This window comes from Aedes albopictus, chromosome 3 (assembly GCF_035046485.1).
Source record: "Aedes albopictus strain Foshan chromosome 3, AalbF5, whole genome shotgun sequence".
NCBI lineage: Eukaryota > Metazoa > Arthropoda > Insecta > Diptera > Culicidae > Aedes > Aedes albopictus.
The window spans coordinates 175,513,518-175,538,517 of record NC_085138.1 but is presented as its reverse complement, the minus strand read 5'-3'; the positions used below and the strand labels follow the sequence as shown (position 1 = coordinate 175,538,517).

At 40.1% G+C, this 25,000-nt stretch overlaps 1 protein-coding gene and 1 long non-coding RNA gene across 6 annotated transcripts in view; both read right to left on the bottom strand.

Moving 5' to 3' along the window:
* LOC109403728 (protein couch potato) overlaps positions 1-25,000 on the bottom strand; it is a 555,872-nt gene that overhangs the window by 153,015 nt on the left and 377,857 nt on the right. The gene's annotated exons all lie outside the window — the stretch shown is intronic.
* LOC134284258 (uncharacterized) lies at positions 5,398-14,338 on the bottom strand. The gene is made up of 2 exons (XR_009995721.1): positions 5,540-14,338; positions 5,398-5,455 (listed from the first exon to the last, which is right to left on the bottom strand). It is a non-coding gene; the product is annotated as an uncharacterized LOC134284258 (long non-coding RNA).

Here is a 25,000-nt window from a genome sequence, read left to right as displayed (position 1 = left end):
TACTCACCCCTTACAGGAGCGATGCCGGCACAGCAAAGAACCACCACAGACCTGTGAACGAAAACAGTCTGCCATTCGTTTACGTAAAATTTAGCATATTTGTAGTTTCGTGTCCAAAACTGAGCTCAATCCACCAAAGCAAACCATAAAGGGTGGCACGGTCAAAATTTGGTCACACCATTTTTTTTCATAACTTTAGATTGCGTACTCGAAAACAGCTTATTTTTAGACCAGTAATGGTATATTATGTGTAGCTTATACCATAAAATTTTCATCGAAATCCATTAAGTATTGGTTGATATATAGATAAAAATTTCAAAATTTAATAATTTTGTACCAAGCGCTCCATAGTAAATTTCTGTCAATTTAAGGGCAGTAAAGCACATTTTTGATTATAGAAGTACCAATACTGCTCCGATTTTTATGAAAATTTTACAGTATAATACTATTATAAAAATATGTTCTTAGTTAAATTTTGAGCCATTTTGTTTGAATATTTTTAAAGTTGTAGCAGTTTCAATATGACAAAAACTGACCGGGTGCTACATAAAAAAATATAACTTTGTAATTGCTAGATAAAATTGAATGAAATTTTGACACAACATTTTGACATGCATATTTTACAAAAAGACAAATTTTCATTGAAATCGGTCAACTTTTTCTGGCTATATAAATAAAACAGTAAAAATTTGTTCTTATTTCTGAATCCTCTTTGTACAAAACTTTAAAATTGCAGTTCTCAAAATTCAACAATATCTCCGCAAATACTAAACCGATTTTGATGAAAATTTTGAAAATGGTATAAGCTACATACAATGTACCATTACTGGTTCAAAAATCAGTTATTTTGGTGTACGTTAAAGTTATGAAAAATTGTATGACCAATATTTGACCGTACCACCCTTTAGTTACAGCATCTCAAAGTTGGCCATTTTGTATAAAAATCGGCGTTTGTCCGATCAATTATGCACCATAGTGTATATCCGAATACGCTAGGCTAGTCTTTGATGGTTGGTGAAAAAGTTATAAATGTGTATGTCCAGATTATGTCAGATACAGGCTTTAGTATATTTAGCATCTATTTTTACAGGAGATCGAATATATCTCTGCGCCTCCACAGCTGTCGCGAGAAGGATTTTTTGTTGGAAGGGATGCAAAGTTATGTGACCTGGATTCACATTTGTAAGTGTTGCGATCGATGTAACCTGCTTATTAATTTATATATGCTTTGTGAGATCAAAAACACTTTATGTTCTCTTACTCGGACGTTTCGATCCGTATCGGATCTTTTTCAAGGATTCGAGTTCGTCGGAGTAATCGAATATAAGGTGTTTTTGATCTCACAATTGGACTAAAAAGCCAAGAAATACTCCAAAGGAACTGTAGATCCCTTTATTTTTTCTATGAATTCACAAATTGAAAACCACTCTAATTGGGCCGTCTTAATTAATAGTGTTTCTTTATGATCACTACTAGTATCTACAACATATTCATAGAGAATTATGCGCCCTTAATTAGAAGTGACTGTTCCACGCTAACACACTCGAGACATCCCAATAAAACACCAGCAGAAGAATATTACATGCATGAAGTTTGAAATGTTGGAAATTTATTTATGACATTCCAAAACAAGAACTGCTGCTGGACTGCTGGATGTGAATTTATGAGGATATGCTTCAAAACTTTCCGATCCTCGTGAGAGCCATTTATTGATTCTAGCTGAATTTTAATGTGGGTTAGTTTGAAAACGGTGGCAGTACGCTTCTGGCCTTGGCATCAGCCTGATTGGATGTAATTAAATAGTTTTGCCATTCTAGCCACTTTGGGAGATGCCATAATTCATAATTTATATGCTGATGAACATGATTAATGGCATATGTATGCCCATATTTCCATGTTACGGAAAGAATAATTTAGTTCCTTGTGTTCCTTATTTGATAGCCTCGAATTCGGTCAAGACCAAATCATTTCTACTTGAATTTCCTGGTAAAGTGTGAAAATGCTAAGCTTTCAGCAAATATATTCGGGAAGTCTTTTATTAACGCGAGAGAATTATGGCGATTATTCTTAGTCACAGCACTTACAAAAGAGGCACCTCAGTGATTTATGAATGAAGAAAAATCGTCTTACACACGGACAAATAACTCCGGACCAAAGTAACACACCGTCTTTGACTCGCATCCTGGTGATTTCGCTTCTTCTGCCACCATCACCGTCGGATGGCGCTCAAACAGGTAGGTGCCTTTGAATGGCAAAATCTCTTGATCCAGTTGCAAGATACCGCCGGTCGCTGAGTGTAAGCAAGCAGCCAACCTCGGTGACTGAAGAGCAAACTCATGTCTAGTGGCACTTGTTGATAAAAATTTTACTCTCTTGCGCTAATGATGGCAGCCGAGTAAAGCTCCATCCACCCCGACCGAACCCGACCTGCATCATTAAGCGCCATTCTTTACGGTTGGTTTTGCAAAGAGGGCCATCGCCCAGGATATAGAGATGTGCCGAGATTTGCGACACGGTATCTTGGCATAAGCTGTGCTCAGGCTCAGCCCATATCTTCACTGACTACGGACTGTGCCGTCGACGACGACGGTGGGCTTGTTATCAGGGTTGCATACTGTTGGTATCCTACCAACAAGGCGACTGCAACATGTTTGCTCTCATGTCTATGTAAACATATTCTATGGAGTGTTTCCTTTCATGGATGATAAATATTCTTTGCTTACGAATGCCTTGGGCCAGACGCAAGTGTTTGAAATTTCTTTTGGGGGTGGTGTTTTTTATACGTCTCGTTCTTTACAAGTATTTCGGGATAGAAATGAAATATTTTTTGCAACAAAATGAAAACATTTCGAGTTCTTAACAAGAGTAGACCTTATTAGCCACAGTATGCATAATGCTACATCAAAATGTACATCCAAACAGTAGGGGAGACTGAGGAGACTTGATCCCTGGGGAGACTTGTTCCCCTCATATTTTCTCGGAATCAAAAACAGTTTTCTTCTAGCATGTTTTTGCCTTTCTCGTACACTAAGTGTACTGGAAAGGCTATATGTTCACTCCAAAAATGACTTTTTGATAGAAGGCCCGGAGGGTCGAGTCACATATACCAATCAACTCAGCTCGACGAATTGAGGTGATGTCTGTGTGTGTGTATGTATGTATGTGTGTGTGTATGTGTGTGTACAAAAAACTCACATCACTTTTTGGCAGTAAACCTCAACCGATTTTAATGACCAACGGTTCATTCGACGCGGAATCTGGTCCCATTGTTTCCTATTGAAAATGGTTCGGATCGGTCCAGCCGTTCCGGAGTTATGGCCATTTAGGTGTTCCGGATCGGTACCCCAGGAAGGGGCCAGATATGAAAACGCTACAAACCCATTCATACGACACATCAAACCACGGCACTTTCGAAACATTGATGAACGGTAAACAGGAAAATAGTCTCGGGCCATATCTGAACCGGTAGTGTTCCGGAACCGGTTCCGGGTGACCCGCCGGAAGTGGTCAAATATTAAAGTGAACCAAACCCTTCATGCGACACATAAAACAGCGGATTTTTCGATAACCTGATAAACAGTAGGCAGGAAAACATTCTCGGACCATATCTGAACCGGTAGTATTCCGGAACCGGTTCTGGATGTTCCGCCGGAAGTGGCTAAATATGAAAGTGAACCATATCCATGCATGCGATACAACAAACAGCGGCTTTTTCGATAGCCTGATGAACAGTGGGCAGGGAAACATTCTCAGACCATATCGGAACCGGTAGTATTCCGGAACCGGTTCTGGATGTTCCGCCGGAAGTGGCTAAATATGAAAGTGAACCTAACCCATGCATGCGATACAACAAACAGCGGCTTTTTCGATAGCCTGATGAACAGTAGGCAGAAAAATATTCTCGGATCACATCTGAACCGGTAGTGTTCCGGAACCGGTTCCGGGTGATCCGCCGGATGTGGCCAAAGATGAATGTGAACCAAAGCCATACATGCGACACATCAAATAGCGGATTTTTCGATAACCTGATAAACAGTAGGCAGGAAAACATTCTCAGACCATATCTGAACCGGTAGTATTCCGGAACCGGTTCTGGATGTTCCGCCGGAAGTGGCTAAATATTAAAGTGAACCTAACCCATGCATGCGATACAACAAACAGCGGCTTTTTCGATAGCCTGATGAACAGTGGGCAGGGAAACATTCTCAAACCATATCGGAACCGGTAGTGTTACTGAACCGGTTCCGGATGTCACGACGGAAGTAGCCAAGTATAAAAGTTAACCAACCCCTTACATGCGACGCATCAAATCGCAAGCTCTTCAGGCAACCTGATAAACGGTTAATAAAAGAGAATAGTTTCAGATCATATTTGGATCAACCGATAGAGTTCCGGAACCGGTTCCGGTGTCCCGCTGGAAGTGGTCAAATGTAGTAGATATCAAAACCCATGCCTACGGCACATTAAACAGCGGCTTTTTAAATAACGTGATGAACGATTAGTCAGAAAATAGGCTCAGACCTCAACGAAGATCTTTATAAAGGCTACCGATAGTGTTCCAGGACCGATCTTAGGTGTCCAGCCGGAAGTGGCCAAATGCCAAAAAGAACCAAACCTATGCATGCGACACATCGAACCGCGGTCTTTTTTAAACCATGAAGAACGATTAGCAAGAAAATAGGCGCAGACCACAATAGAGGCTACCGATAGTGATGCAAAACCAGCATTGATTGCTTCCTAGGATGCTTCGCAGGAACTTCAAAAATGAACAAAGTCAATGCAGGCGATAAATATGTGTAACAAAACAAAATCTTGACTAAACTAAGGCCACATACATACAGACGTCTTACTCTACTCACTCTCCATCGTCCTTGTTTTCAACGGTTGAAACAAATATGTATTAATCGTTGTTGCTTGTTTGACGTCTACTCACTACCAACATCAAGCCGCAGTGAAACGCAACCTGATTAGCATTTGGCGATTATTTTTTTCGTAACGATGAATATAATAGCAATATGTTACGAATGATATGTATGTTTGTCTGTACTAAAGCAATCTCATCAAATCACCGAGGTGTAAAAATATACAGTAGGATAGGTCAACGTTATATGAGAAAATTATCGCATTAACCCCGGAGAAATCCTCTTTTCCGTCTAAAACTACTGGGAAATTTTTTATGGGATTTAGTATGGGCAATTTCACTTGCTTGCATTTTATGTCAAATTTTACATGAATTTTGTAACCTATGATAATAAAATATAGCCTAAAGTGTGAAGAAAAAACTATGTCGAAGACCGTAAAGCAGGGCTGTCCAACATACGGCCCGCGGAATCGATGAATGAAACTTGGCCCAAGGATTGAAATATGCATTTGAAGATATTTCATATGTTCGAAATCGGACCACCCTAATCAAACCGAATTCTCAAAGCAGCACTTTGGTTGTGACAGCTTGAAACTATTTATTTCAATATTATTTGGAAATATAAAAACATCGAACATTAATTTCTTTTTTAGCTTATCTCTAGTTACAATGACTTACATTTAATGGTTTTTCGTATAATTCCCCTTTAAGACAAGGGTTTTCTGGCGCTGGTTTCCAACAGGATCCTTGAGTTTCAGGAAAGTCACAAAATCTACTGCCTTCTTTCACCTTAAAAGCTACCAATTCAATAAAAAGCCTCAAACTCTGAGCTCCAATTAATCTCGGCTCGAAATCTAATATTCCTTTTCTCTACAAAACCATTTTGTTCGTATCTTCCGAAATTTAGTTTCTTTCTGTTTATTGTGCCTTGCAAGATAAATCCGCGAAACGCGTTTGTCTTCTTCTTTTCCATCAAGTTGCAAAAATATGACCGCACCACTATGAGCGACCTGATGGTCAGAAAATCTGCATGCGGCGCTTATATGAAATCCACATGAGGCTGCGGCGATATAGCCGCGAGGAGATGCACGCGATACAGACGCAATGTGGAAATGGAAAAGATGAAGCCGCATCCCCCTGCAGCATCACTAAATAACATCCCGATTATTAAACACAAAGCCGACGAGGTGAAGCGTATGCGTATAGTGAATCAATGTCGCGATAAATATTATTACGATTTCTGGCCACCTGAGTTGCCATTGTATTAACTTTTGTTTTGATATGAACGGCCTGAAGGCTGCTGCGATGCTGCTGGGTGGGTGACAGTGTCTGTTCGGTTTTGACATTGCGTCTGTATCGCGGGAATCTCCTCGCGGGCATATCGCCGCCGCCCAATGTGGATTTATTATGAGCGCCGCAATACCTTTTACTTTTTATATCCCCCAACATACCTGCTGACAGCTATGCTCAGCGCACGGTTCATCCATCCACTGGTGTTGTCGCGTCCGGTGTGGACCGAATGTTGCGCCTGGTTGCGCTGTCGAAGGGTGGTACGAAGCTGTGCTAACACACCCCCTCCCGTAACTCTGGTGGGGCTCCTTGGCTGCACCAGATTTACCATTCTGCACCTCGAGCACAGCCAGTCCTGTCACCGACCTCCTAAACTTACCCTTAATCACGGCTTGTAGGATTCTGCCGCCCGCGCCCGGGAAGACGTCCGTTACGATGCTCCGGGCCCAGGTTTTCCACACGGCGTCATCGGCGGTGTTCGCCAGGTTGCCACACGCTAGTGGCGACAACTCGAAAAGCCTCTTCGTCTGCTGGTTAAAACCTGAAAAATATTTGGACGCCCACAGAGCCCACATCTTGTCCACTAGGCTTTGTGATCGCTGGTAGCGGTCCTGCAGTGCTTCGACCTTGCTCTTCGTTGGAATGGAACGCTCCTTGCCGATGGCGCCAACGCCGCGAACAAAACGGTTCGGCGTCATATTTAAATAAAATTTAATATTAAAAATAAACTCGAAATAGGTAGAGTGTTTTGTTAAAAAATTTCAAATATTAAAAAATTTAAATACATAAATTTAAAAATTTTAAACTTGAAAGGTACAGCCAAATTTGAAGCAGAATTTCAGCAAAATTTACTGAATTTCAGAAAAACGTTGCTGCTGAACAGCAGAGTTTACTGAACGAATCAGGAAAGTTTGCTGAATTTCAGCAAATTGTTTGCTGCAACCTGCAGTTCGGCAAAATTCAGAAAAAAAGTATTCAGGGTGATTTTTGCAAAACAATCAAGAATTCTTGCTCACATTTTATGACCCAAATGATGTCAGTGTTGTGATTTGCCGTGAGAACGGGTAATCGGATGTACAAAATTTCACTGTTGCATTCGTGCTTTCGAAATTTGATGTCGAAATTTAATGTCTGGCCCGTCGACTGGTATGGAGTATCACTTGTGGCCCGCGGCCACGAAAGGTTGGGCAGGCCTGCCGTAAAGTCATCTGTGATTGTGAAAGACGTTATATCCTAGCTTGTAATTATCGTCTTGATGTTGATCGGTCTTCAGTGATAGTGAAGGTGCTCAAGCAGTCAACTGAAAATTCTGATATTTTTCAGCCCAGTCTATACGTTTAACGTAACGTCAGAATATGTTCAATTAATAAATTTTCCAATTTTATTAAAATTATTGCTTTTCTAAATAAGGTATTCTCAGGATTCAGGAACAGTTCGCATTACGTCGACGGAAAGATCATGCTTCGGAAAGATGGCCCTAGCACAGAAACTAGCTTAACAAACAATAGTAGAAGATTCCAAAAACAGGACCGAATTCTAAACCGCCCGATAGGTAGGAGATTGTCCACATCACGACGGTTTCAAACCAAACGGACTCAATAAATACCAAAACTTCCGTATGACATTTTTAAGTTAGGCTAGGCCATCTTGACTAGGAAACCTTGACCGATTGAACCCTTGAAAAGGCGCCATACAGATCGAAACGTCGGAAAAAAAATCATAAACTAGTATTTTCGATTCCCCCAAAAGGCTGAAGCCAACATTCTGAAGCAAAATCATCCCAGTCGCATCCCAACCAAGGAAAGATCATGAGTACATGTTCGACGAGAAAGGCACTATCACCACTAGGTGGATTAATCTGGGTTTTTCCAAAACAACATCTGGACAGACGACAATGTTTTGGCTACAATTGATTTTAATTGTGTATTGCATTATTTTTTAATGGCTGATGGTTTGTTTTCAGTCCTTCAGAAATCTTTTAGGCGATTCCGAAAAATATCAATAACTTTGTGAAAATTGAACCAAATCGTGTCAAAATTTTACAGCACATAGTATAAATTAAATACTATCAAACGTATTTATCCAAATAAGGTTGTTATATAAATATTTCAATTAATGTAGCTTAGTGTATACAAAAGTGGCATGGGGAGACTTGATCCCTCGAGGATTACACACACATTATACTTGTGAAAAATAAAATTCTATTTGGAAGCCTCTATTTACTCGGAATTCTAGTACATTCAATTATAAAACGTGTCAGATTATTATTATTTTATTACACTCCATTAAAAGGGGGATCAAGTCTCCCCATTTTCAAAATACGGCATATCCTTAACAATTTAAGGAAATCTTATAATTTCAAATGCACCATATTCATCTAAAATGTAAGAAAACTTGAAAAGAAAATGAACAGGAAGCTTCTGGAGTTATTTTCACTTTAAATTAAACATGTGCTCAAAAGGGGATCAATTGTGACCCATATTTGAAAAATACATCATAAAACATGCCTCCATAAACACACAGTTTTGAAAACTTTTACAATAATTTAAAGTCCTTCTGTTGTGTATACACTTGCAATAGATGTTTACCTGCCATTCTGTACGAAAAATGGATCTAGTTTTGCGTTTTGCCTTTCTCGTACACTAAGTGTACTGGAAAGGCTATATGTTCACTCCAAAAATGACTTTTTGATAGAAGGCCCGGAGGGTCGAGTCACATATACCAATCAACTCAGCTCGACGAATTGAGGTGATGTCTGTGTGTGTGTATGTATGTATGTGTGTGTGTATGTGTGTGTACAAAAAACTCACATCACTTTTTGGCAGTAAACCTCAACCGATTTTAATGACCAACGGTTCATTCGACGCGGAATCTGGTCCCATTGTTTCCTATTGAAAATGGTTCGGATCGGTCCAGCCGTTCCGGAGTTATGGCCATTTAGGTGTTCCGGATCGGTACCCCAGGAAGGGGCCAGATATGAAAACGCTACAAACCCATTCATACGACACATCAAACCACGGCACTTTCGAAACATTGATGAACGGTAAACAGGAAAATAGTCTCGGGCCATATCTGAACCGGTAGTGTTCCGGAACCGGTTCCGGGTGACCCGCCGGAAGTGGTCAAATATTAAAGTGAACCAAACCCTTCATGCGACACATAAAACAGCGGATTTTTCGATAACCTGATAAACAGTAGGCAGGAAAACATTCTCGGACCATATCTGAACCGGTAGTATTCCGGAACCGGTTCTGGATGTTCCGCCGGAAGTGGCTAAATATGAAAGTGAACCATATCCATGCATGCGATACAACAAACAGCGGCTTTTTCGATAGCCTGATGAACAGTGGGCAGGGAAACATTCTCAGACCATATCGGAACCGGTAGTATTCCGGAACCGGTTCTGGATGTTCCGCCGGAAGTGGCTAAATATGAAAGTGAACCTAACCCATGCATGCGATACAACAAACAGCGGCTTTTTCGATAGCCTGATGAACAGTAGGCAGAAAAATATTCTCGGATCACATCTGAACCGGTAGTGTTCCGGAACCGGTTCCGGGTGATCCGCCGGATGTGGCCAAAGATGAATGTGAACCAAAGCCATACATGCGACACATCAAATAGCGGATTTTTCGATAACCTGATAAACAGTAGGCAGGAAAACATTCTCAGACCATATCTGAACCGGTAGTATTCCGGAACCGGTTCTGGATGTTCCGCCGGAAGTGGCTAAATATTAAAGTGAACCTAACCCATGCATGCGATACAACAAACAGCGGCTTTTTCGATAGCCTGATGAACAGTGGGCAGGGAAACATTCTCAAACCATATCGGAACCGGTAGTGTTACTGAACCGGTTCCGGATGTCACGACGGAAGTAGCCAAGTATAAAAGTTAACCAACCCCTTACATGCGACGCATCAAATCGCAAGCTCTTCAGGCAACCTGATAAACGGTTAATAAAAGAGAATAGTTTCAGATCATATTTGGATCAACCGATAGAGTTCCGGAACCGGTTCCGGTGTCCCGCTGGAAGTGGTCAAATGTAGTAGATATCAAAACCCATGCCTACGGCACATTAAACAGCGGCTTTTTAAATAACGTGATGAACGATTAGTCAGAAAATAGGCTCAGACCTCAACGAAGATCTTTATAAAGGCTACCGATAGTGTTCCAGGACCGATCTTAGGTGTCCAGCCGGAAGTGGCCAAATGCCAAAAAGAACCAAACCTATGCATGCGACACATCGAACCGCGGTCTTTTTTAAACCATGAAGAACGATTAGCAAGAAAATAGGCGCAGACCACAATAGAGGCTACCGATAGTGATGCAAAACCAGCATTGATTGCTTCCTAGGATGCTTCGCAGGAACTTCAAAAATGAACAAAGTCAATGCAGGCGATAAATATGTGTAACAAAACAAAATCTTGACTAAACTAAGGCCACATACATACAGACGTCTTACTCTACTCACTCTCCATCGTCCTTGTTTTCAACGGTTGAAACAAATATGTATTAATCGTTGTTGCTTGTTTGACGTCTACTCACTACCAACATCAAGCCGCAGTGAAACGCAACCTGATTAGCATTTGGCGATTATTTTTTTCGTAACGATGAATATAATAGCAATATGTTACGAATGATATGTATGTTTGTCTGTACTAAAGCAATCTCATCAAATCACCGAGGTGTAAAAATATACAGTAGGATAGGTCAACGTTATATGAGAAAATTATCGCATTAACCCCGGAGAAATCCTCTTTTCCGTCTAAAACTACTGGGAAATTTTTTATGGGATTTAGTATGGGCAATTTCACTTGCTTGCATTTTATGTCAAATTTTACATGAATTTTGTAACCTATGATAATAAAATATAGCCTAAAGTGTGAAGAAAAAACTATGTCGAAGACCGTAAAGCAGGGCTGTCCAACATACGGCCCGCGGAATCGATGAATGAAACTTGGCCCAAGGATTGAAATATGCATTTGAAGATATTTCATATGTTCGAAATCGGACCACCCTAATCAAACCGAATTCTCAAAGCAGCACTTTGGTTGTGACAGCTTGAAACTATTTATTTCAATATTATTTGGAAATATAAAAACATCGAACATTAATTTCTTTTTTAGCTTATCTCTAGTTACAATGACTTACATTTAATGGTTTTTCGTATAATTCCCCTTTAAGACAAGGGTTTTCTGGCGCTGGTTTCCAACAGGATCCTTGAGTTTCAGGAAAGTCACAAAATCTACTGCCTTCTTTCACCTTAAAAGCTACCAATTCAATAAAAAGCCTCAAACTCTGAGCTCCAATTAATCTCGGCTCGAAATCTAATATTCCTTTTCTCTACAAAACCATTTTGTTCGTATCTTCCGAAATTTAGTTTCTTTCTGTTTATTGTGCCTTGCAAGATAAATCCGCGAAACGCGTTTGTCTTCTTCTTTTCCATCAAGTTGCAAAAATATGACCGCACCACTATGAGCGACCTGATGGTCAGAAAATCTGCATGCGGCGCTTATATGAAATCCACATGAGGCTGCGGCGATATAGCCGCGAGGAGATGCACGCGATACAGACGCAATGTGGAAATGGAAAAGATGAAGCCGCATCCCCCTGCAGCATCACTAAATAACATCCCGATTATTAAACACAAAGCCGACGAGGTGAAGCGTATGCGTATAGTGAATCAATGTCGCGATAAATATTATTACGATTTCTGGCCACCTGAGTTGCCATTGTATTAACTTTTGTTTTGATATGAACGGCCTGAAGGCTGCTGCGATGCTGCTGGGTGGGTGACAGTGTCTGTTCGGTTTTGACATTGCGTCTGTATCGCGGGAATCTCCTCGCGGGCATATCGCCGCCGCCCAATGTGGATTTATTATGAGCGCCGCAATACCTTTTACTTTTTATATCCCCCAACATACCTGCTGACAGCTATGCTCAGCGCACGGTTCATCCATCCACTGGTGTTGTCGCGTCCGGTGTGGACCGAATGTTGCGCCTGGTTGCGCTGTCGAAGGGTGGTACGAAGCTGTGCTAACACACCCCCTCCCGTAACTCTGGTGGGGCTCCTTGGCTGCACCAGATTTACCATTCTGCACCTCGAGCACAGCCAGTCCTGTCACCGACCTCCTAAACTTACCCTTAATCACGGCTTGTAGGATTCTGCCGCCCGCGCCCGGGAAGACGTCCGTTACGATGCTCCGGGCCCAGGTTTTCCACACGGCGTCATCGGCGGTGTTCGCCAGGTTGCCACACGCTAGTGGCGACAACTCGAAAAGCCTCTTCGTCTGCTGGTTAAAACCTGAAAAATATTTGGACGCCCACAGAGCCCACATCTTGTCCACTAGGCTTTGTGATCGCTGGTAGCGGTCCTGCAGTGCTTCGACCTTGCTCTTCGTTGGAATGGAACGCTCCTTGCCGATGGCGCCAACGCCGCGAACAAAACGGTTCGGCGTCATATTTAAATAAAATTTAATATTAAAAATAAACTCGAAATAGGTAGAGTGTTTTGTTAAAAAATTTCAAATATTAAAAAATTTAAATACATAAATTTAAAAATTTTAAACTTGAAAGGTACAGCCAAATTTGAAGCAGAATTTCAGCAAAATTTACTGAATTTCAGAAAAACGTTGCTGCTGAACAGCAGAGTTTACTGAACGAATCAGGAAAGTTTGCTGAATTTCAGCAAATTGTTTGCTGCAACCTGCAGTTCGGCAAAATTCAGAAAAAAAGTATTCAGGGTGATTTTTGCAAAACAATCAAGAATTCTTGCTCACATTTTATGACCCAAATGATGTCAGTGTTGTGATTTGCCGTGAGAACGGGTAATCGGATGTACAAAATTTCACTGTTGCATTCGTGCTTTCGAAATTTGATGTCGAAATTTAATGTCTGGCCCGTCGACTGGTATGGAGTATCACTTGTGGCCCGCGGCCACGAAAGGTTGGGCAGGCCTGCCGTAAAGTCATCTGTGATTGTGAAAGACGTTATATCCTAGCTTGTAATTATCGTCTTGATGTTGATCGGTCTTCAGTGATAGTGAAGGTGCTCAAGCAGTCAACTGAAAATTCTGATATTTTTCAGCCCAGTCTATACGTTTAACGTAACGTCAGAATATGTTCAATTAATAAATTTTCCAATTTTATTAAAATTATTGCTTTTCTAAATAAGGTATTCTCAGGATTCAGGAACAGTTCGCATTACGTCGACGGAAAGATCATGCTTCGGAAAGATGGCCCTAGCACAGAAACTAGCTTAACAAACAATAGTAGAAGATTCCAAAAACAGGACCGAATTCTAAACCGCCCGATAGGTAGGAGATTGTCCACATCACGACGGTTTCAAACCAAACGGACTCAATAAATACCAAAACTTCCGTATGACATTTTTAAGTTAGGCTAGGCCATCTTGACTAGGAAACCTTGACCGATTGAACCCTTGAAAAGGCGCCATACAGATCGAAACGTCGGAAAAAATCATAAACTAGTATTTTCGATTCCCCCAAAAGGCTGAAGCCAACATTCTGAAGCAAAATCATCCCAGTCGCATCCCAACCAAGGAAAGATCATGAGTACATGTTCGACGAGAAAGGCACTATCACCACTAGGTGGATTAATCTGGGTTTTTTCTTAATGTTACAGGCAAATTAAGAAAAAGGGATCAAGTCTCCCCAGTCTCCCCTACAAAAGGTCAGGTTTCGAGTCAGGTCTGCAAATCAGTAATCCTAGCATCTCTATCAAACAGAGTGCTCAGGAGTGTTCTCTTCATGTGCTGCAGCACATAGTTACCACCACAACCCATAGTTACCACCTCCAGACTAGGAACACTAGCCTTACCTATGTCTCTACCCGCAATCATGTACTACGTCTTGATCGAATTTCCTGTCAAGCCTGTCCTGCTCCTTTTCAGAGGATCATTGCCTATTAGTCAAAACCGAGGATAGTGATGTAAATATATCCAAGTTAATTTCCTAAGCAATCCGTTAAGATATTCATAGAGTTATCCTTAGAGGAAAACTGGAGAAATTCCTGGGGAAATACATGGAGGAAAATCTTTAGAAAATCCATTAGAATCTATGTCTGGAGAAGTCTCCAGAGTAGTTCCCGCATGAATCACTGAAAGTAATATTGCAAGAATCTCTATTCCTCCAGAACTACTGGATTTTTTGGATGAATCCCAGAAAAAAAAATCCTGGACACATTCCTAAGGGATTTTTTAATGGAATCCCTAGAGTAAAACTCTGAACAAATCTCTGCTGAACTTTTGCAGAAATACCTGTACAAATTTCTGAAGGAAGTTCTGAAAGATTTTATGAAGACAGTACTGGAACAGTTTATGAAACAAATCTTTGAAAGAACCTGGAGACATTTCCGAAAGATTTTCTTAGCAAATCCTTTTAAACATGTGTAAAATAATCCCTATCGTAATTCTAAAAGGAATTCATGGAAATCTACTTGAAAAAATTCTTGGAGAAATCTTTGAACAAATCGCTGCAGGACTTCTTGCTAAAATACTTGCATAAATTTTTGAAAGATTCTCTCGAAGATTTCATGAAAAAACCACTGAAAATTTTTGGAATAACTACTAAAGGAATCTATAAAGAAAAATCCGAATGAATCTCTGGAGAATTTTTCTGAAGGATTTTTTAAACAAACCCTTAAAAATTTTTTAAAGTAATCCGTATCGGAATTTCAGAAGGAACGCATGAAAATCTACTTTAAAAATCTTGGTGAAATTTCTTGGTGGTTTATCAGACCGAACTCCTGCAGTAATTTCTGGAGAAATCCATGGAGCAATTTTGGAAGGAATTAATCCCAAGTAACATTTTGATGACCAATCAGACTTGTAGAGGTTTTAAGAACCGTCATAAAATCTTATACTTTTTATTTTGGTTTTATGATAGTTCTGGGGTCTCCAGTTAGCCTAGTGGTTAAGGCTATGGATCACCAATCCGGAGGTGGTGGGTTCGATTCCCGTTCCGGTCGGGAAAATTTTCTCGACTCCCTGTGCATAGTGTATCATTGTACTTGCCTCACAATATACAAATTCATACAATTGCAGGCAAAGAAAGCCCTTCAATTAATAACTGTGGAAGTGCTCAAAGAACACTAAGTTAAAGCGAGGCAGGCCAAGTCCCAGTGGTGACGTATAGCCATAAAGAAGAAGAAGATAGTTCTTAGAACCTCTACTAGTCTATTTGACTAAAAACTGTTATTTGGGATAGAATGTTTTTTAAAGAAATCATTGGACAAATTTGTGAAGGAATCTCATGATCGATTGATTGAATTAGCTACAGGGAAGTGGAACCATCTCGGCAGGGCTTCTATTTTGAGCACTTTTCTGCTATAATTCAGCCAATTTAAAACCAATTGATACAAGTTTTGGAATGCGATGCGTCACGTATAGTATCTGGCCGTGTACAAAGCTTCAAGTCAATTAGTTTGAAATTGACTGAGTTATAGCGAAGAGCGCCCAAAATACCGGCCACTGCCCAAGTGGCTCGCTACCCTATTATAGAGACTTGCAGCCCTTGGCTGGTTCGTCTCTTCATCTCATGAAGAATTTCCGAAGGAATTTTTATGATAAATTGCTTATAGAATCCATGGATGATTTTCTGAAGGAGCACGTGGAAGATTTTTTAACAAAATCTTTGGAGAAATTTCTGCAGAAATTCTGATCTTTTGATGTTTAGCAGAAATTGCTGAAAACATTTCTAAAGAAATCCATGGAACATTTCGTAGGAGAACTCTTGTACAGATTTCTGAAAGAATCTATGGAAGAGTTTCTGATGGATACTCAGGAGAAATTCAGATGGAAAATTTCTAGATAATTTTCAAAAGGAATCCATGGATCAATTTCAGAATGAATCCAAAAATGGTTATAAAAAAATCTATTTCACATTTTATCACCTTTGGAAGCTGATTTAGATTTGGATTATTTTTAAGTTGGACGATTGGATTTTTATATGAGAATTCTTGCAAGAACTTGGCCAGGTGTGAGGAGTAGGTTGTATCTATGTCAGATAGTAGTGATATTAACAATGTCAATGGATATAGGGGAAATTGTGTATTTTCGGCAGTTTTGTATCTTCGTCATGGGGGGTTTTTTGAAAGCTGTTGAACTCAGAGTTGGCCTCAAATTCTTCCCAATCAAGCTGAACTAAAGCATTGTCCAGTTAGAATCTGGACGCAAAGGATAATTTATTGTGACGCTCTCAATGATCATAATCATATTTTTTTTACAGCAGTCTGATCATAAACAAGTCCTCTATTGATGGTGAAAATTTCATCGATTTTCTTGCTACGAGTGAAAAGTTATTTCAGATTGAAGACAAGTGAAGGAAAAAAATCTTGCACAAACACGCTGAAAATTAAGCGTGGTCAGGTACGAAAGTCGCGAAAAATATTAATGTCTCCATAACCATTAAGCGTGATGTGCACAGATGTTGTTAACCATGCCATGAGGAAGTGCCCAAGGAAGATTGAAGTTTATGTTCATGGATAAATCTGCTTGGAATTCCAAGATTTGCCAGGAAGTTCGAGATCTGGACATCGTTTTCTCACATCATGATTTTGACACCAAATGTGTACAAAGATGATAACCTCAAGAATCGCGTGCTGCTTTTCGAAAATGCCCACAAGGGATCTGTAGAGGTTTGAGCTAATTTGATGAGCTATCACGACAGCCTGAGATGTGTAGTGGAGTCATCACTGTTGGACAGTGTTTATTAACGAAAAAAAACACTCAAATTTCGCTTCTTTGGAATTCACTGAATAGCCCTTAATTTCGCAAGAAGAGAAATATTTGGCAAAGTTTCTTTGGAATCCTAATCAGATTGGTAGAGGGTCTCAGGACACTACAGAGATGACCTGATTGTTAAACAAATCTGCCGAAGGGATTGATGTTAAAATTTACTACCATTGTGCAGATTTTTAAGAAAGTAATCTCGGAAAATATGAGAAAATGTATTAAAAATTAAATTAAATAATTTTAATGATATTTTTCCATGAAACTACAGTAAATTATCTTTGTTTTGAGGGCTTCACCTTTTCTGTTTGTTATTCCACCTCTGAGATATAAGTGATTATCTGCGTCCGGATTCTAACTGGACAATGCTTTATATCACCGAGTTTCAGAAAATTTGGCTGATAAAAACCACCCATGATGAAGAGAACAAACCTGCCGATAATACCCATCGTCAGTCTATTCAATTTTGCAACTCCATTCAATATTTGTTCCAGTATTGATTCTATGCTATTCTAAGCAGCTTTGGATAAAATTCTAAAGAAACTTTGCATTTCTAGAGGAATACATGGCATAATTACTGAAAGGATTCTCAAAGAAATTGAGCTTGAGCCTGAGCTTGATTGACCGCCCGCGGTTGCTACTCCAGTATCGCCAGATCAACTACACTCACACAAGGAACCAATGCACAATGGTTCACAAACCAGATTTACGAGGAAAGATGCATGCAGCGCCTTCAAATGATTTTTAAGACAAATATGGTCTTCTACAAAGTTGTTCCTAAAAATAATTCCCTCTTTTCAATATACATGAAAATTAGGGTGGTCCATATTTTCAAAGAAATTGGGAACCGAACTTTTTTATTTGCAAGAATAACTATATACATTCTTTGGAATAGCTGTAGAAGATCTATCAATTTTGAGCAAGTTTGCTGAAGACACTTTTTATGTACCTTTCAAATTGACCGATCTAGGGGTATTTTTCTGAATAAGCTTAGGGTGGTTCAAGAAAAACCGGTGTTCTGGCGTTAACTTTTTCAGTTTCGATTTTTCATCAAAGTCGCCCAAGAAACACTTGTAGAGCATTTGAAGACGCGTCGTTTCGTGCGCTGAGATGGTCGTTATCTCTTTTTTCAAAAGTTACAGACATTTTTCTAAAAAAATCATAGTTTTTCAAAAAGGTGTTATGACGGGTTGGGGCAAACATAAAAAATATCTTTTGCCCGCATTCAAAAGAAGAAATGTTGTTATAAAACATATCAAAAAAATTAGAGGAGAGTTATTTTTGTAACTCAAGTGAAAAATACTTGAAAAGTGCCTATTTTTCCTAGAAAATCATCAATATCTTTTGAACGGAATGACGTAGCAACATTTTCAGCGCACGAAAATGTGCGTTTTTTAAAGCTCTAAAACTGGTTCTTAGACAACTTTGATGAGAAATTTGAAACAAAAAAGATAAAAAGTTCAAACTGTTTTGACCAAATTTGGAGCATTTTCCCATAGTTTTCATAGGGTGACGCTAGAACAAATCGTTTTATTGCTTTATCTTTTTTGTTTCGAATTTCTCGTCACAGTCGCCTGAGAACCACTTTTAGAGCTTCCAAAAACGCGCATTTTCATGAAAATGTTGCTACATCATTCCGTTCAAAAGATATTGATGATTTTCTAAAAAAAATAGGCACTTTTCAAGTATTTTTCACTTGAGTTACAAAAATAACACCCCTCTAATTTTTTGATATGTTTTATAACAACATTTCTTCTTTTGAATGCGGGAAAAAGATATTTTTTTATGTTTGCCCCAACCCGTCATAACACCTTTTTAAAAAACTATTATATTTTTAGAAAAATGCCTGTAACTTTTGAACCAAAAAAAGATAACGACCATCTCTCCAGGTTCGCTCCACATTGTCACTGTGCTGTGATAAAAGTTGGAAGGAAGAGAAACGGCTTTTTTTTCATTCGTTTCTGGTTCTAGCGATCGCTACGAACATACGAATATACATGAGATGTATGTGTAGGAGAGAGAGAGAGTGAAAGAGAAAGTAGATAGAAAGATACAAAGTAGGAAGAAAGGGACGAGCCAGGGATTGAACCCAGGACCTTCTGCATATGAATTAGAAGCGGTAGCCACTAGATCACCAAGTACGTGAAAGGATTCTTAAAGAAATCATAAAGGCATTTCTGTCAGAAATTCTTAAAAAATTCCTTGGAGATTTTCTAAAGGAATCGCTGGAAAAGTTTGTGGTGAAATGTCTGGAGGAATTTCTAAAGGTATCCACGGATGGTTTTACGAATATTTTTTGGAGGAAACTCTCAAAAATTTTTTTAAAGGAATCACCACATGATATTTGTAGTAATTTGTCACTAAGGAATTTTTTTATGATCGTACAAGTTGGTACGAACGTTCTAAAAATTTAATGAAATTTTGAATGAATGAATTTGAAAAAAATCAGGGTCGTCCAATTTTCCGGAAAACTCCAGTGGAAAACAACCGTTTTCCACAGACACCACCTACTTTGAAGAATCATTACTCAAGAACGAAACATGGCAGACACATTATTCTGTGAAATCATAACGGTCGTAAATCAATCCACATCTGGACAATTTCCACAAAATTGGTCATAATTCAGGAACGGAGAAAAGCCACATCTTGAAATCTTCACAGAATATAACTTATGTGAAAATAAGGCGAACCTGTTTTTTTTTTCAATTTAGTTTTTGTTCTTGCATAATTATGAACCTAAACTACGAAAAAAAGTTCATTGAATTCTGAGAACTTTCGTACAATTTTGTACGATGATAAAACAAAGCTGCTTAAAAATTGATTTGATAGTCTCGGTGCATCTCAAAGATCTTGTAAGTAGTAGAGTAATAGATATTCTTCAAAAGTTTTATTCTCCAAGACAAAAAATAATTCTCTCTTGAAATGAATGCCTCTCCGTTAATCAGCGTTGTTGTTTGACTTGCGGATAAATAGCAACTTTCTACTGTCGCCATCTAGGCAGTAAACCCTTATCCCCTTATCCTGTGACAGACAATTTGACACAGCCAAGCGATACAGCCATTGGGTTGGCTTCCTCCGGAGGACATTTCTCGTCTTCAGCTAGATGGCAGCCTGCTCTGGGGAGTGAAAATATGGATATTTTAATTTTTAATGCTGTAATGAATATAAATGTGCTCCTGAATTACAATATGGAAGCATTCCGCGCGAGTGCCGAAGCCGGACCTCGAAGCGCCTTCGAACCCAAGTGCTAGTACCTATACCAGAAAGGCCAACAACCAACCGGTTCGCTCGGGTTCGGGGTAGGTGCCTACAGGAAATCGCCGCTGTTCCGTTCCTCCTCTCTGTCTGGCGAGACGTGAGCATCGTTACTGTCTGTCTGTTAGCCATTCTGGCTGGCTGCGGACGAACGACGAGGACGCCACGGGAAATGCTTCTGATGGAAAACGAGAGCTGGCTCGGCGCAGCATTCCACTGGGGCTAGTTGTAAAATAGAAAAGCATTTGAATATTGAATAAATATAAAATAAGCTTTCGCTGTCAGGTGGTAATTTAATCAGTTGCTTCCTCGGGATGCTTCGACGACTACTGGTCTGATGGAATGTGATGTGTGATTGAATGTGTGGAGCAAAATGTAGGGCTTAAGGCAAAATAAAATAGGCATATAGATTCTTGTACCATTTGGGCAGTTGTAACAATAACGAAGTCACTTTTATACCTAATAACTTTATTTTTGGCACGCGTTGAGTTTACTTGCAGTATCTAAACCTAAACAAAAAATTATATCAATTGGTTTAAAATTGACTAAGTTATAGCGGCAAGTGCCCAAAATAGGTGCACCTGTCCATTTGGTACAATACCCTATTGAACTGTGTTGAAGCATTTTTACATTTGTGTCGTAAAATGGGATTACTTTGCTGGTTTTTACATGGTTCACAAATATTTAATCGTGCATCGTTCGGGGTTTCAGCAAGACCATACTGAGGATGACAGGTTCGATTCGAGGTACTTTTCATGATGGAAATATTCTTGGCATAGTTATTAGGGGCTGTCCATAAACCACGTGGTCATGAGAGGGGGGGGGGTCGGCCTATAAGCATTTTGTATGGACGAATAAAAATTTTTGTATGGACAAATGACCACGCGGGGGGGGGGGGGGGGGTTGAGAAGTCCCAAAAAAATGACCACGTGGTTTATGGACAGCCCCTTATTGTGACTGACACACGAGAAACATAAATGATCATTGGCAGAGATAGTTTCTAGTGAAATCTGGTATGCTTTTCATACACAAAAACATACGATAAAGCTAATTAAAGTGATGCCATTAAATGTTAATAATAAGTATTATTGATTAGAGCTGTTTAAGTCTGCTCTTTAAATGTGCATACTTCTAAAAATCAAAATGAATCACTACCCTACCTATCAATTTCAATTCCCAGCTACAAATATTTCCCACAAGAATCAACAATTATGAAAAATACCACTCTATTAAACGGGTCGGACACATTCAACCGTAAAAAAGGATCAACAATCGCGCCTCTCGGATCGCTTTCAGGGTCCCCCCGAACGGACAGATGAATGGATGGAAAAGCTCCCCGGGTCGGCCGCCGTCACCATCGGTGTCTAATTTGCTTCTGCTTTTTTGACGTAGGACTACGTCTCTGTTTTCTATACCCGGTGTCATTTCAAAATTTATGAAACCAAGAGCGTTACGTTTGAGTGAAAGATTTTAAACGCTCACAGTACCTTTCCCACTGAACGAAATGATAAACAAATCCCGTTATCCGAGAGATGAAACTCCCGCGTTCAATTTGTAATATTCGGTGAACCTAAAAATCATTGATAAATAGTTGAAAAGTTGTTTTAAAGTTAGACATTGAAATCGCTGAAATCTATAAATATGGGTAGCGGACAAATTTTCTCGTTCAGTATACCAACGCTCTCTGATTGGTGCGCATCGTGGGGGCAACTACGATGCAGGAAGGAATGCGATCATGCGAGAGCTGATCGTCAGTTCCATTTCGACCACCGTCGAGGTGACACCTCGAGCTGGGCAGCGGCACATCGACTCAGCGACGACACTTGGCTATCGTACTGATAGCACCAGGAATCTCATTCACAACAGCAAGCGGCGGGCCAGTTTTCGATTGCGTCTAGCGTTGAGCGCGGAGAAAACCAACACGAATTGCGTGGCATTGTAAATTCATCAAAATCGTCCATTATTCAAACGGTTCTTTTCAGGACCATCGAAAAAGATTTCTCAAGAGTTAATTGGATGAATTCCCACCCTCGATCGAGAAAGGTGAACCTAGTGCAAAGCAAGGACAGAGCGGCGTTTCTCAGCAAAAGCAAAGCCGGTCATTAATCGCATGCACGGCAGCAAGCGGCGGGCCAGTTTTCGGTGGCGTTCAGCATTTAGTGCGGAGAAAACAAACACGCATAGTGGCATAGTGAATTCATTTAATTTTCCTCCTAATTTAAGGACCATCGAAAATGATTTTTCAAGAGCTGTGAATCGGATAATTCCATTCCAACGAACGGGAAAAGTGTAGTACAACCGAAAAGTGAATGATTTTGAATGCTTGGTGACTCAGCCAGCAACAATTATGACGTCTAATTGTTCCACCCGGACTTTGGCAACGCATTATCATATCCGGACCATTTTGCGTGAAAAATGTTTCAATTCTAACATTTTCCAAATTAAAATGATCTAAATCATCTAATATTTTGGTTACATTATCCGTTCAATGGAAATTTTCTCATTTCTCGGTTGATTAATCGTTTGATGCATCTGGAGCATAAGGGGCGGGTCATGCAAACGAAATTAACTGAAAAGCCAGCCGAATGGGAGGAGCTTCATCTGCCAATCTAGGGGTATAAAAGCAGTGTTCTCTGTTTTCTTTCGTCATTTTCGTTGGATCAGTCAAGGAGGTTGGAGGTGGATGTCACCTCCAGCAAGGCAGCAGCACAACAACCCAGCGACTACTCTCGGATATCGTGCTGATGATAGCACTTGGAATCGCATCCATGGCAGCGGCGGTGGGCCAATTTTCGACGGCGTCCAGCATTCTCCGCACTCCGCAGCGAAAACCAACACGCATTGCATGGCATTTTGAATGCATCAAAATCGTCCATTATTCAAACCGGTCCTTTTCAGGACCATCGAAAATGATTCCTCAAGAGTTAATTGGATGATTTCCAACATCGATCGAGATGTAGTGCAACCAAAAAGCAAAAGACAGAGCATCTTTGCCAGCAATAGTGAAACTGGTCATTATTGTAATCCACGGCGGTCCAGTTTTCGGTGGCGTTTATCATTCAGCACGGAGAAAACCAACACGCATTGCGTGACATGGTGAATTCATGCCATTTCGTTCCTAAAATCGTCAATTAATCAAACGGTCTTGTTCAGGACCACCGTTAATTATTCCTTAAGAGTTTGTGAATCTGCTAATTTCATTCCATCGAACGAGAAAAGTGTGGTGCAATTGAGAAGTGAAAGATTGAATACTTGGTGGCCCAGCAATAATGATGAAACCGGTCACTAATGGCCTAATGGTTCCACCCGGAATTTAACAACGCATTATTCTATCCGAACTATTTTGCGTGAAACATTGCTTAATTAAAATTAAGTTTAAACAATTTTGGAAAATGTTCGAAGGTGAATATATGACGAAGCCACACCTAGAATTTTCTAGAGCACAAATCTGAAGAACCGAATGTCGGTTTGCGCTTAAAAGTTGATCGTTTGGTTACCCGCTGGTGGTTTGCTCATTTCTCGGTTGGTTAGTTGCTTGATGCGTCTGGAGCATTCGGGGCGGGTCATGCAAACGAAATAAACTGGAAAGCCAGCCAAATGGGAGGAGCCTAATCTACTAATCAAGGGGAATAAAAGCAGTGACCTCTGTTTTCTTCCGTCATTTTCGTTGAATCAGTCAAAGGGAATGGATGTCACCTCCGCAGCTGCGCACCAATCCTGCGATGACTCTCGGCTATTTAGCTGATAGAACCAGGAATCTCTAGAATCTGGAACCAGGAATCTCAGGCTATATGGAACAGGGCCCATATAGCCGAGGCGGTAAGCGCACGGGTATTCAGCATGACCATGCTGAGGGTAACGGGTTCGATTCCCGGTCGGTCCAGGATCTTTTCGTAAAGGAAATTTCCTTGACTTCCTTGGGCATAGAGTATCTTCGTGCCTGCCACACGATATGCACATGCAAAATGGTCATTGGCAGAGGAAGCTCTCAGTTAATTACTTTGGAAGTGCTCATAGAACACTAAGCTGAGAAGCAGGCTTTGTCCCAGTGAGGACGTTACGCCAAGAAGAAGAAGAAGAAGAACCAGGAATCTCATCCACGGCAGTAAGCGATGGCAGTTTTCGATGGCTTCCAGCATTCAGTGCGGATAATTTTCAATTGTCTTGCCGAAATCTCCTGTTATTTAAAAGGTTCTTTTCAGGACCAGTGAAAATTATTCCTCCAGAGTTATGAATCGGATAATTAAAAGCGACAGACTGAAAACTTAGCAACAGCATAGCCGGCCTCTAATTGTTGTTCGCGTAACTATACAACGTATTGTTGAATCTAGCAATTGAGTTGTGTCAAATACACATGGCTACGGTGGCTCCATCTGTTAATTTCATAGCGGCAATTTTAGTTATTTTAATGATTGTTGCGATCGCAATATGATGTTTGGGAAGCTATGGCTTAACGCCTTTCAATATTATAATCATTCTTTCCTTTCGACGAAAATTCTTTCAAACTACGGTTGAACATTTATCTTCAAAATAAAATAATACTCAACCCTCAAGTGATGGCCAACCGCGCGAGTTACGGAAGGTTTGACTAATTAACATCTTATGAATGCGTTCAGTGAAATGGATCACATAGGTAACAACTTTAATCAACACATCACTCCGCCGATTTGAATTTTGCCAGCATACATTGTGTAGGCCTTTTATCGTCGGTTTCCTGCAATAGGGGCACAACTCAAAAAATGTGAATTTTCAGAATAAGCGTTTGAAAATTGGCAATCATGAAGCACCTCCTGCAAATTCACTTATTTCTCTCATCATTTGACAAAAGTAAACAAATTTTGA